Genomic DNA, 15,630 nt, shown 5'->3' with positions numbered 1-15,630 from the left:
CATAGTGACTATCTCATTTGCTCGATGAGGTACCAGTTATATATTGCGACCGATTCAATCGATAATACTCTTCCTTCAAACTGTGTTTCATTGCTCCACTGTAAAAAACCATTATGAGTTATTTCAAGCGAAAGAACCATACTTAAGAATTATTAATGCATAACTATCAACCGGAATTCAATTGTTCTTTGTTTTGAAAAGAAAGTAAAAAGAAAGACTTGATGAAAAGATGTTCTGGTGAATAACAATAAATATCTTTATATAATAATAGTCATTGGGATGTTTTTTTCTTTATGAGGTAGAAGCGGGGTGGATTCGGTATGTTTTTCGTGCTGGCTTTTGTATTTTCTTGCAGAGCATGCATAAGTATAGAATTTTAACGAGTAAGACTATATTGAGAAACAAGAGCAAGTTTATTAAGGAAATACTTTACAGATGAATATATCCAAAGATTTTAGATTTGATCGATATAACAAGCGAGGTATTGATTTCATGCAAGAAACCCATTATTTATCATCATAGGAACTAAAGAAAAATGTATAATTATTGAGTTGGTTCAAAAATATAAACACTGTGTTGCTTTCTGTCTTCTTTTTGTTTTCAAAACATGTTTATTCTGAGATAAAAAAAAAAACAAAAACAACGAAATCTTTTTTTTATTCCCAATAATACAATTATATTATTTTTCATTATCATAATTGTTCATTACTCTAAATGTTTCTATGGATATTTGAAACTTTGTTATACCAAATCATTTCAGCTGTTTTCTTGCTTCCGATGTAATCAAAGAAGTCTTAATGTAACACTTTTCTGCTCTAACGTAGACAGAGTGGTCACAGATTTTACGAGGAAATTTAATAATACTTTCTTCTATAGGTCTAAAGCCCGAAATTGGGTGATGGGGGGGGGGTCGAGATTACCTCGACTTCGGTGCTAAACTAGTACTTATTTCATCGACCCCGAAAGAATAAAAGACTAAATCGACCTTTACGGAATTTGAACTAAAAATGTAAAGACGGATGAAACGCCGCTAAGCATTTTGTTCAGAATGTTAACGTTTCTTATTTTTTTATTGTCCACAAGGGGCTAAACATAGAGGGAACAAACAAGGACAGACAAAGGGATTAAGTCGATTACATCGACCCCAATGCGTAACTGGTACTTAATTTATCGACCCCGAAAGGATGAAAGGCAAAGTCGACCTCGCAGATTTGAACTCAGAACGTAAAAACAGACGAAATACCGCTAAATATTTCGTCTGGCATGCCAACGATTCTGCCCGCTCTCCGCCTTCAGAAAATATAATATTGGTTTCTGATTTAAGCACAAGGCCAGAAATTTTTGGGGGAGGAGTTCCAGTCTATTAGATCGACCCCAGTACGCAACTGGTACTTAATTTACCGACCTCGAAAGGATGAAAGGCAAAGTCGACCTCGACAGATTTGAACTCAGTACGTAAAAACAGACGAAATACCGCTAAGCATTTCATCCAGCGTGCTAACGTTTCTGCCAGTTCGCCGCCTTCAGAAAATAAAATATTGGTTTCTGATTTAAGCACAAGGCCAAAAATATATGATCATCGACACTAACTGTTGACTTGTGTTTTGATTTATCGATTTTAGAAAGATGAAAAGTGAAGGTTGACTTCGGTGAGATGAATTTTGTCCGATTGATTCCGCGAGTATGCCACCTTGGAGTAGAAAATCTAATAAGTGTTTCTAATTTTGGCTGAGAGGAGAAAATTAAAGTTGACCTCCGCATTATGTGAACTCTATCGATTCTGTCGGCTCACTGCCCTGTAAGAAAATGCAATAATTCTTTCTAATTTTGGCTCACGACCAGTAATTTTGAGGGGATGGGGTAAACTATAGTTGACTTCGGTGGAATGTGAGCTCTGAAAGAAGAGTCGGAAGAAATGTCACAAAATATTTTATCCGACACTCTAGCGATTCTGCCGTCCTTTTTAGAAAATGTATTAAGGCAAGCAGTTTTAAAAAGAGAGTTAATTCGATTAGATCGTTCTCACTATTTCACTGGTACTTTATTATGTCGAAGGAAAAATTTGGCCTCGATGAGTCATCGAGGAAAATTTAACGGATAAGTTTAGCTGGTCGAATGGCCACCTGAAGTCTGCTTCCTTTCCCTCAACAACAGCAGCAGGGGCAGCAGATGTGGTGGCGGCAGCAGCAGTAGTAGTAATAGTGGTAGTAGTGATAGTATAAGTAATAGTAGTAGAGGCAGCAGCATTAGTAGTAGTAGTAGTGGGTAGTAGTAGTAGTAGTAGTATTTGCTGTTGACGGTGTTCTTTAATTCTCTCTAAATTCTCTCTAAATTCAAAATCTTTCGAGATTCATTGCAACCATTCCGTTTTTTTTTTCTCTGACATAATGTGCCTTCGATTGCATTATCAGAGTATTGGCTATTATATCTAGAAAACTGGGATCTACTTTAAAACGGGGGCCACATTTTTCATTAATGTTTTACGTAGTGTTTTTGGTACGGAAAGACTTTCAAACTTCGTATATTTATCTATTTTGTGTTATAGAACAGAAAAATATTTTTGTATTCGAATTTATTTCATGTAAAAAATTGTCTTATTTCGATAATTTCGACCAATCACTAACAAGTATTCAGTTGTTTACATTTACTCCTTTGGCTGATTAAGCGATGTAAAGCGTATTTAATCTCCATACCTTCGTTTTATTTGCTTTTTTCATTTTAAATTTGCTTTAACCCTAACCCTAACCCTAACCCTAGGGTTAGGGTTAGGGTTAATTGTTTCAGAATCGTTTGTTTATGTAGTCGGCACTTAATGTATATCGGTTGAATGGACGTCAGTGATTGGTTGAAATTAGAGAAATACGACAACTTTAACATGGAATAACTTATGGATTTCTTTTTTTTTTAAAGAAGACTAAGAGAAAAAGATGTTTTATATGACACATTCTACCAGTGTTCCAAGTTTCAAAGTGTTTCGTTAATGAAAAATGTGGCCCCCGTTTTAAAAAAGATCCGAAAACTGTGTAACCACCTCTAAGTGCCTTCACTGTCTCGGGTACACAGCACTTAATCGGTTGTGACGTCTACCACCTCACCAGAGGAGGAGTGGGTTAGAACACTCATTAACAGTAATTTGATAAAGTAAAAGAATTAAATTTATGTTTACACGAAAGGCTGACATTTTGACACATTTCCACTAACAAGATTGCAATTATGCTTCAGTTACTCTGATCTCTATTTGTATTTGCTATTATCATTTATTTCTAATTTGGCATTGATTTCTTTTCTTATCTTATAGACAGGAGAGAATGAGGAACTCATCATTATAAACTCATCGTTATTTGCAGGACTTCTGCCTCACGCCCACCAGAAACCTGGCCGAACTGAGCCATAGCAAGAGATTCTGAAATGAAACCTAGCTTCAATGCGTACAACAGAGTGTTATACTAGCTGCTACTGAGTTCGACATCTAGCGGCGAGCTGTGTCCTTAAGCAAGGTGATTTATTTCATGTTGCTCCAGTTCACTCAGCTGGCAACAATGAGTTGTACCAGCAACTCAAAGGGCCAGCCTTATCATATTTTATGTCACGCTGAATCTCTCTGAGTGTTACATTATGTGTACGCGTGTCTGTAGAGTACTCAGCCACTTGCACGTTAATTTCATGAGCAAGCTGTTATGTTGATCGGATCAACTGAACCTACGTTGTTGTAGCCGACGGAGTGCCAGTTATTAACTCGGTGAGTCGATGAATCAGGTCTCAGATTCATAGTCCTGTTTGTGTCATGCCTCTGTCTAATTGAATAGCGTACCATAGACACTGAAACATAATCCAAATTAGCGTATTATCTTTTATCTTGATGTTGGTGTAGTAGTGCTGTCATTGAAGTCGTCGTTGCTGTTATCGATTATATCGAAGTCGACCGTAAATGAGCAGATCTATGCTCAAAGACACTTTAGCTATACTCAATAGGATTTCGAGGGTACTTATGTCAGGGACAACATTATCCATCCATTGTCTTCTTTGTTTAATTTGGAAATTGCAACTAAGGCGGTGAGCGAGAAGTATCGTTAGGACGCCGGACAATACGCATAGCGGTGTTTCTTCAAAACCTTACGTTCTGCCTTCAGATGCCGCTAAGTTCGATTTTGCCTTTCAGGATCGATAAGACAAGTACCAACTGAGCAGTGCAGTTGGTGTAATCGACTAACTCCTTCCTCTGAAATTGCTGGTCTGTGCCAATATTTTAGACTAATATCGAAGTGTTAATGAGGTGGATGGAGAGATGGCAGAAGCGTAATCACACCAGACAAAAATGCGTGCCGGCATTTCTTCCGGCTTTACATTTTGAGTTCAAATTCCACCTGAGTCGACTTTGCCTTTTGAGGGTCGACAAAATAAGTACCAGTTGAGCAGTAAGGTCGTTATCATCAACTTACCGCTTCCTCTAAAATTGTAGGAATTCACTCGGATTTAATTTTTTTCATTCGCAAATATGCGTAGTAGTGGCTGTGTGGTAAGTAGCTTGCTTACGAACCACATGGTTCCGGGTTCAGTCCTACTGCGTGGCACCTTGGGCAAGTGTCTTCTACTATAGCCTCGGGCAGACCAAAGCCTTGTGAGTGGATTTGGTAGACGGAAACTGAAAGAAGCCCGTCGTATATATGTATATATATATATATATACATATGTGTGTGTGTGTGTGTGTATGCATATATATTTGTATACACACACACACACACACACACACACACACACACACACACACACATATATATATATATATATATATATATATATATATATATATATATATATATACGTATATGCGGCGATGCGGAGAGAGAGGGGAGAGAGGGAGAGAGAGAGAGAGAGAGAAGAGATGCAGAGTAAACGGAACAAGAAATCGGAGAATATGAATGTGACTAAATGCATTGTTTTAATGACAGAAACACGACGGATGACATTAAACATTCCGGAACTCGAACTTCAGAAGAACTGCAATTGAACGAGAATACAAATTTCATCGGCGAATAAAAAAAAAAAAAATTTGTAAATTTTGGTGATTTTATTAAATACTATTGTACATAATTAAGAAAGCAATTCTGTTGTTGAATTATTATGATGCATTTATTGGATAACAAATCGATAATTTTGTTTCAAATTATCATTTTGTTGTCAAATAAACAGCACTGGTGTTAACGCGACTGTTAGTATATATATGTTGATTTATTTTGCCGTATTTTTGTATATTTTGTGTTCATTAATGGCTGTATTCAGCTAGTGATGTAGATAGCAATATAAAAATAAGTGAAGCGTCTTATTAGCATATTAAAGCAGGATACATTAGTGAAGTTAACAATATAGCCAATGATACAATGATACTACTGTAAAAATGGGATGAATAATTCATTTACGTACTCCATTCTCTGCAGAGAAAGACGGCGTCTTTTAACATAATCGGTATCTATATTAGATATCTCTAACTACCTATATCTAGCTGTTTATCTCTCTCTCTTTCTCTCTCGCTATCTATTTATCTATCTATCTATCGGGTATCTATCTTTCCATCCATCATTCTATATGTATTTACAGACATATGTCTCTTTACTTGTTTCAGTGATTCTACTGTGGCCATGCTGGAGCACCGCCTTTAGTCGAGAAAATCGACCACAGGACTTATTTTTTGTAAGCCTAGTACTTATTCTATCGTTCTCTTTTGCCAAACCGCTAAGTTACGGGAACGTAAACACACCAGCGTCAGTTGTCAAGCGATGCTGGGGAGACAAACACAGACACACAAACATATACACACGCATACATATATATATATATATATATATATATATATATATATATATATATATATACATCGGGCTTTTTCAGTTTCCGTCTACCAAATCCACTCACAAGGATTTGGTCGGCTCGAGGCTATAGTAGAAGACACTTGCCCAAGGTGCCACGCAGTGGGACTGAACTCGGAACCATGTGGTTCGTAAGCAAGCTACTTACCTCACAGCATATATACATATATATATATATATATATATATATATATATATATATATATATGCGTGTGTGTTTGTGTGTATGTGCATGTTTGTGCATGCGTATGTATGTGTGCGTGCGTGAGTAGTAGTAGCAGCAGTAGTAGTAGTAGTAGTAGTAGTAGTAGTAGTAGTAGTAGTAGTAGTAGTAGTAGTAGTAGCAGCAGCAGCAGCTACAGTGATAATAAAATTGTGTTATTCAGCAACTTACAATATGAATCATTAGTAATTTCATACAAATTGCTGAACTTACCTATTCCCGAAAATACCTACACACACACACACACACACACACACACACACACACGTATGTATGCATGTATATATGTATGTATGTATGTATGTAAGTAGAAAGTATTCAATACTAACATATAGAGTGTTCAATGTAATACTACTTACAGATGTCTCATCGTGGTTTCTTTAATTTTCATGCTTATTATTATCGTGAACATATTGTCTTGTTCTCTTCTTTGAGGGGGTATCAATTTTTTTGCTTTGCTTTTTCTTGTATCTACTCTCAGATACATACACACACATATCTCCTTTCAAATACATACACACTCAAGCACTCTAATTCAGACACACACACATACACTTAGACACATCTATCTATGGAAAATATTCATTACTGCGAGTTTTATTACACTCGACTTTGAAAACATCAACTTAGATATTAGACAAAATAAACCATTTCTGTTGCTATAAGAACGCACATTAGACGGTAACAATTTAGAAAAAAAGATTGAAATTACAAAAAGCGATAACTAGAATTCTAATAATTCTGAAATACTATAGAGTAAAGAAAAATGAAAGAGAAAAACATGGATTTTTCATTTCATATATATGTGCTTATGTATGTGTTTATACTATTGTTTGCATGTGTGTGTCTCCATGTGTGTTTGTGTGTGTGCGTGTGTGTGTCTGCCCGTCTGTCTATCTTTCTATGTATGTATACAAGTAAATGAGAATGCGATTAACGATTCATCAACAACAAATACGAGATCCCAGGATTAGACCAGTCAAATTATGATAAAATAAGCTCACACAGCTAGTAGACACAACCAAAAGCTAAACAACCCTAAGTTTGGTCGTGACTTTTCCTTTTTATGGCTAGTATTCTGATTGACATAGGACATGTCTACTGGTGACAAGCTTCAATGTGATCTTTTAATCTGGCTGCTGATGACTTTAATATAGGTACGTAGCAGAAAACTAACCGCGGAAATCCCTTAACTCACCACTTGACCATCCTTAACTAATCGTTCTCTACGTTAACTGTCAACAAACGATTTGTAGAACTACGACCAGAAGAGCTAAATTTTGCAGCACAGCTACATATAACACACTTTCAGGATCAACAAATATATAATGTATATATGTTTGTGTATGTGTGTGTGTAGTGTATATATAAGATGAACACGCTCGTCGTTAGATGACGTATGAGGGTTCGGCAATTTCTTACTGAACAACCACACGGATGATTTGTTTATAGTGATCAAATCGTCGTTACCTGTACAGGTACAGCCGAAACCATCAGGCGTCGCTACTGACTGTTTGTACGAAGGATTATTTACCTAAATTCAGTGGAATACATCCACTGGTTTTGAAAAATAGAAATATTGATATTTGTAAGTCTCTCTAGAGGAGACTACGGCAGTGGTACTGGATATTAATAGTTATCGCCAAGCCAACATGGCAGAATTTCTTATTTCTTTATTGCCCACAAGGGGCTAAACATAGAGGAGACAAACAAGGACAGACAAAAGTTTTAAGTCGATTACATCGACCCTAGTGAGTAACTGGTACTTAATTTATCGACCCCGAAACGATGAAAGGTAAAGTCGACCTCGTTGGAATTTGAACTCAGAGCCCAAGTGCGGGCGAAACACTGCAAAGCGTCTCGTCAAACTTGCGAACAACTCTGCCAGCACGCTGCATCGACATGACTACGATATTAGAAGTGGGAGTGTTTCCGTTTCAAAGTTTTTCAATTAATAGGCGAATAGCGTGTTTTATTTGTTAATAATTTTTATTAAAAATAAGTTTGGGGGTTCACATCTTTTCTATAAAGTCATGCAAAAAGAAAAAAGCCGAACAACTACACGATTTTTTTGTAGAATTTCAAGGAGTTTTTGTCGATTTATTTTGAATATATCTTATTCGTGAAGGGTTGGTGGGGAACTGAAGATGAGCTGCTGCCAATGTTTCAAAGGAATTGCGCGAAAAAAGACAAAAAAGAAAAAAAAATTATTAAAACGTGCTAATCAAATTTGACACCGCTTATATTAGGGGAAAGTCTTAAAAATTTCGCGCACTAATCACGGGATTCCTGTATATATTTTGGAAATATTTGCATGTACGTTTCTCGTGTCTTACTAAGTACCTCAAATCAGTGCATTGTAGGAGGAAAATTATTTTCATAATCGGACTTGTCATATCTCAAAGCATATAATACTACACTTTTCACGGAAAACGGAGGAGAGTTGAACACTAGGAAATCCCCACCCACCTCGACGTGTGTGTGTGTGTGGGAGGAATGCATGCTCTAGTTTCCTACTCACCTCTCGCCACTGATAGATAGATAGATAAATAGATAGATAATGTGTGTGAGTGTGTGTGGCTGTATAAATTTTGTGACAAAACACATTTTCTAACATCTTTCAACCAAATAATCAAGAATTTGATTCTATTTGTGTCTCAAGTACTCCATAATTAATTTACTGATGTAATTGCTTCTTACTACAGAAAATATTTGTTCACAAACACAGATTAGAGTTTTGATTGCTGAGACTTAAACTTACGTAGTAAATATAAATTGTAAGAAATGGCAAACTAGATATTCTTTTCTACTCAAGGCACAAGGCCCGAAATTTTGGAGAGGGTGCCAGTCGATTAGATAGACCCAAGTATGAAAATCGTACTTAATTTATTGACCCCCAAAAAGATGAAGGGTAAAGTCGACCCCTGCGGAATTTGAACTCAGAACGTAGACAGACGAAATACTTCTAAGCATTTTGCCTGGCGTGCTAGCGTTTCTTATTTCTTTATTGTCCAGAAGGGGCTAAACACAGAGGAAATAAAAAGGACAGACAAAGAGATTAAGTCGATTACATCGACCTCAGTGCGTAACTGGTACTTAATTTATCGACTCCGAAAGGATGAAAGGCAAAGTCGATCCGGCGTGCTAACGTTTCTTCTCGCTCGCGGCCTTATTAAACTAGATATTCTATAGAAGGTCTTCTAGAATTTCGTGACTGTTGTTTCTGTGGCTTTAAGTTTACGTATCGAGATACCAAAACCATGTGTTTTCTGAAATACTATACATTATCTTTGAGAGAGTATAATGCTAGTGCTAACTGGGTTAGTTAACAGATACACGTGGTCAATCAGTTCTGAATGATATAGGAATTAAGATTTTTGATAAAAATGTTTCCTGTTTCCTGAAAGATCACAGTTAGGTTTCAACACGCTAGCGAAATATTTACCAATTTTTTATACTGAGGCTATATTATATACTTATACTGTGTATTTAAATTGAACTAACCACAGGACCTCCACGAATTCGCTTGACTTGCTAAATTTGCGAAGAAATATAAATATCATTCAGATCTAACCCAAGTGTTCTAAATGACCAAATGGTGGCAGTTGATTTATCTTCAGAACTGGTTGATCTTGTTCTAAACATCAAAGACCTACTTAGAGCTCGTTTACAGTGACGGATGGCAATCATAAACACAGCGTAGTCGCAGTCATGTGTCACGCGTGGTCAGTCGCTTTGCTGGTTATCACTTACCCTATCGATATGTTTTCAGCAGCCTCATATGTTTGCCAACACTCCTAAATTCAAGTATCCCAATGAATACTGTTTCCATGAAGAGAAACACAAGAGCCACCGTTCTTTCATGTCATTAATTATCACTGTTGTTATTGCTTTCGTCGTCATAGTTGCTATTTAAGTTGATGTCAGTCAAGAATCCGTTGCTCCATGCGAAAGCATTCTGGCTTTGATCATTCATTCATTTCCTCAGAAACAGTGCAACGACGACTACATTATTCAAAGTGTCCTTCTTTTCTATAATGACAGAGTATGAACTGAAAAAATATTTGACTACTGTTTCTAATGGGTTAAGTGAACAGGTAGTGATACCCCTCATTGGATCGTTAAGCACGCGAAACAGGTACTTAATTTATCCACCCCGAACACTTGAAAGGCAAAGTCGACCCCGGCAGAATTTGAACTCAGAGCGCAAGTGCATGTGAGATACTGCAAAGCATCTCGTCCGACTTGCTAACAAATCTGCCAGATCGCCGCCTCGATATGGCTACGATATTAGAAGTGGGAGTGTCTCCGTTTCAAAGTTTTTGAATTAATAGGCAAAAAGCGTTTTTATTCTATAAATAATTTTTATGAAAAATGTGGGGGTCCAAATCTTTTCTATGAACTCATGAAAAAACTAAAAAAAAACGAAGGTAAAAATCGACCCCTGCAGCATTTGAACTCAGAATGTAAAGGAGGACGATACGCTGCTAAGCATTTTGTCCGGCTGTTAACGATTCTACCAGCTCTTCGCCCTTACGCTTTTGTGCCTATTGTGGAAGAGAATATAGATACAAGGCCGCAAATTTGAGGGAGAGGTATAGTGGATTTCAATCAGCACCCGTAGTTGGCTTGTAATGTATTTTAGTTAAGATGTAAATACACTAACTGATTTTAATTAAATAACTTCCTGGAAATTTCCAGAATATTTCGTATCTTCATGTATTGCAGCTCATAGAAAACATTTAGAATGCTTGTTTTGTGCATGACTCAGTCATTTTACTTATCTATGCAATCGACAGGATTATATCACGCTCAGTCGTCTACTTCAGTGTGGTAAAATCGGTGTTAAATGGGTGAAATATCCTCCTGAATGGGACATCATTTATATTATGAATCATCCCTTGCAGAATGTATTAAACATAATGCTTTATGTGAAGTATTATAATGCATCGTGCTGCCCATTTAGAACTGGCTAGACTCGGTTATTGTGTCCTGGGAGCTTCTAAGCAACGATCGACCCCTTTAAAACCGCAGTAAATCTTTAAAACACGCTGTAAAGCATAAGAGCACACATTGGATGTACAGCTAAATATATTATAATCTAAATAAAAGGCAGGATGGTTTCTGACTTGTTCAATCAAGTAACAGATATCTTCGACCTGTAAAATAGATTTATTCGATCAGGGCGGGATTCAAATTAGAGTGGTTAGTCGGCAGAGCGGACGACAAAGCGCCTCTTATTTGTTTCAACTCATTACACGTTGAGTTCAAATCTCACCGAGATCAACTTTACCTTTCGTCCCTTTCGAGTGGTGGACGCCTTGCGGTATTAATTCCAGCTATTCCATTGAGTTGTTAGTTGGTTGACCTTATCCGTCTACCGGTGTATTGACATTTCATCGGTTACGACGACGCATTCAGTTGAAATTAACTTGCAAGTGGCTGAGCACTCCACTGACACGCGTAACCATAACGTAGTTCTCAGGAAGATTTGGCGTGACACAGAATGTGACAACGCTGGCCCTTTGAATTACTGGTACAACTCATTTTTGCCAGCTGAGTGGACTGGAGCAACGTAAAATAAAGTGTCATGTTCAATGGCACAACGCACGGTCGGGTATCGAACTTACGACCTCAAGATCGCTAACGGAATACCCTAACCACTAAGCCATGCATCTCCCGGTGTCAAACTTTCGCCTCATCCTTGGCCGTATTTAGCAGAGATCACACAGTTACATGCATTTGGGCAAGATAACTGGTCTGAGTTTCACTTCCTTCATTTCATTTACCATTCTCAAAGATCCTGAAATTATAATCATTCACGAGCGTTGCCCTTACCTCCCCAGCGAAACATCAAAATAAAACAATACAACAACCACATCGAATGTGTTGACCACACTCATAATAATCCAATAAGATTATTGACTCGATTATCTCCCTTTTAGATCTAAATAGAAAGCTTGCAGCTAAAACTAATTACTGACTTTCCTGAAAAACATAAATAAATAAATACAACCATATTTTATTTTTCTTCTTCTACGTGGGTGGGAATAATGATTTTCCCCTCCCGTTTCTTTCTAATCCTGTCTTCTTTGATGAAATTCCAACAATCACATTGTTTCCTCCTTTGTTTCCCCATATCTCTGATCTTGTCAATGATTTATGTTTCCAAAGTGCATATGTACTGATAATGCAGTAGATGGTTTAGTGTATTGATGGTTTAGTGTATTGATGGTTTAGTGTATTGATGGTTTAGTGTATTGATGGTTTAGTGTATTGATGGTTTAGTGTATTGATGCGATGCTGTACAGATAGAAACAGTTCGAATACAAAATTGCGTTAGAACTAACGTAGCACAGAAGCGGTTTGGATAATAGTTAAAAGCTGAAAGACTAAAAGAGAAAGGCGACAATGGGGAGAGAGACAGAGACAGAGAGAGAGAGAGAGAGAGAGAGAGAGAGAGAGAGGGACAAAGAAAACAGAGCGAGAGAGAGAGAGAGAGAGAGAGAGAGAGAGAGAGAGAGGGACAAAGAAAACAGAGCGAGAGAGAGAGAGAGAGAGAGAGAGACGGGGAAGGAAGACAGAAAGAGGGAGTGAGAGAAGGCGGTAGAGGATGAGAGAGTGAAATCTACCAATGATGAATCTGTCTGCACGTTTTAGCCGATTCAAACTACTTTTTTTCTTTTTCTTCTTTTCTTCTTCCTCCTTTCTTTTCCTTTTGGTTGCTTCCCCCCTCACCCCCAACACTTCTTTGCTCAGCAGAATATCAGTTGTCCACACCCCTCCTGCCGTGCTTTTACTCTTCCTTCATTTCTTCCTCCTCCTCCTCCCCTCCACTTCTGCCTCCTCTTCCTCCTCCTCCTCTTCCTCCTCCTCCTCTTCTTCCCCCCTCTTCCTCTTCCTCCTCCTCCTCTTCTTCCCCCCTCTTCCTCTTCCTCCTCCTCCTCTTCCTCCTCCTCCCCTCTTCCTCCTCCTCCATCTCCTCCTCCTCCTCCTCCTACTACTACTACTACTACTACTACTACTCCTCCTCCTCTTCCTACTACTACTACTCCTCCTCCTCCTCCTCTTCCTACTACTACTACTACTTCCCCCATCAATCCTCCATCGCTACCTCAATTTTACTCAGTATCTGTGATGTCGTTATTACCATTGTCATTCTCACTATCGCTATTCCAATCATTATCCCCCTCCTGCTGATTATTATCACCCTGCTGCTGATTATTGTCACTTACCACAAAATGCTATCCACACCCTTAAATCGATTGCCGTCCCATCCTTCACAATCACCATCATTATCATCTGCATCATTATCATTATCATCGTTAATGATAATGACAGTGATGCTTAGCACTATCATTGCGGCTAAATAACAACAGCAACAACAACTACGGAAAATGTAGTATCATATTGTTATATCTCAGTAAATATCTCCTATGATATATTTGCCAATAACTATTAGATCGTAATACTTTAGTAGTTTTGCTGAATTTCCTATGTCTACCTTCGTCTTTTATTCTGGAAAGGATATTTAGGTCAGTGGTCCCCACTCTGACAAATACAAGAACCCCATCCACATCCTTGTTGTTGTTGGCACTCCGTCGCTTACGACGTCGAGGGTTCCAGTTGATCCGATCAACGGAACAGCCTGCTCGTGAAATTAACGAGCAAGTGGCTGAGCACTCCACAGACACGTGTACCCTTAACGTAGTTCTCGGGGATATTCAGCGTAACACAGTGTGACAAGGCTAAGCCTTAGAACTACAGGCACAACAGAAACAGGAAGAAAGAGTGAGAGAAAGTTGTGATGAAAGAGTACAGCAGGGTTCACCACCATCCCCTGCCGGAGCCTCGTGGAGCTTTAGGTGTTTTCGCTCAATAAACACTCACAACGCCCGGTTTGGGAATCGAAACCGCGATCCTATGACCGCGAGTCCGCTGCCCTAACCACTGGGCTATTGTGCCTCCACCCCATCCACATCACACATACGGTTAAATACATCAACACCACCATGACCACCAACACCATTAAATAAGTATTAACCAAATTTTCAGCCCTGTTCCGAGAGTCTATATTTCTAAGGTGTCAAAATACCGTTTGTTTTTTGCATAATACTGCTTTCATCGCAGTTATATTGAACAAGTTTAAAAAGCTTGGAATCATCTAATTAAACTTGTCAATTTTTCCGCCTCTTTTTTACTCCACAGAACCTTTTCTGCGAGAAACAATATTTTTAGCCAGTGGTTCTCAATCGGGGTCCATATGGCCCTTGAGGATCCACGTAAGATTCTTGAGGGTCCGCGCAACAAAATAGTAAATTGGGGATCCACATTAGTATTTTCAGGGCCCCTGAAAAGTCTTGCTTCAGATGTCTATTCTTATGTATTGCAAGAAACAGCTGGGTGTTTTTTCTCTAATATTTTACATAGTTTAACCTACACAAGTTAATGTGTAGAAAGCAAAATAGGAAGTTTGGAAGAAGTTTCTATAAATCTAATTTGTAGGTATAAATGACAAGAGCGTTTCGCCAGAATAAAGTAGTTATCAAAGGGATCCCGAGGTAAAGAAAATGGTCGAGGAACACTGTTTTAGGTCTATTTCAGATGATCATTTCTACAATCAAATGTGTCCCAGCCAGTCATGACCAAATATTCAAATGTAGAATGACTAAAACTAGATTAACCAATGTATCCTTCCAGGAGATCACTTAATAGGATTTGGCTGTTATTTCAACAACGTCAGACAGAAAACTAGATAGAGAGATCGAGGTTCACTTCATTTGTCTGTCCAGTACTTTCTTATATTCGATGATGAAGGTCAGATAGAAAGTACTTTGTATTGATTTCCTCTCTTGGTTCACTGCTATAAATATATTGATGAGGAGTATAATCGATTGAATTGATTATATATACTTTTTCCTATTTACTTTGGCAACATCAAGTGGCTGGAATGCAGAGACAGCATCGAGATTTCTTTTCAAAAGACTACCGAAGACCAGCAGAGATTATTTGTCTTTTATCAAAGCAAAAAGAAGATCAACACTTAGTACTTGATCAAACTTGACTTGTACGCCGTCGTCGTCGCCGGCGTCGGTCACCATCGGTGTCACAGTAGTAGTAGTAGTAGTAGTAGTAGTAGTAGTAGTAGTAGTAGTAGTAGTAGTAGTAGTAGCAGCAGCAGCAGTAGTAGTAGTAGTAGTGGTGGTGCTGCTGGTGGTGGTGGTGGTAGTAGTAGTAGTAGTAGTAGTAGTAGTAGTAGTAGTAGTAGTGGCAGTAGTTGTGGCTGTTGTTGTTGTTTCTGCTGTTGTTACCGCTGCTACAGCAGGTATCGTTGTCGTTCTTGTTTATAAGTTTCCCTGTAACCTCTCCTCTATTGTCGATCACATTATTTAAAGAGTCTCTTTCTGTATAAGTGTATCAAAGGGTAAGTCAATCTCGTGGCCCCCGTTTCTCTTCTCGCTGAAATAATCGAAGTGTGTCAGAGGGGATTAAATACAAAAGCTGGTCACTAAAAGACTAAGGTCACAATGACTTGTGCATAAA

This window comes from Octopus bimaculoides, chromosome 10 (assembly GCF_046866305.1).
Source record: "Octopus bimaculoides isolate indiv1 chromosome 10, ASM4686630v1, whole genome shotgun sequence".
Lineage (NCBI taxonomy): Eukaryota > Metazoa > Mollusca > Cephalopoda > Octopoda > Octopodidae > Octopus > Octopus bimaculoides.
The sequence above is the reverse complement of the archived record's forward strand: the minus strand, read 5'-3'. Positions refer to the sequence as shown.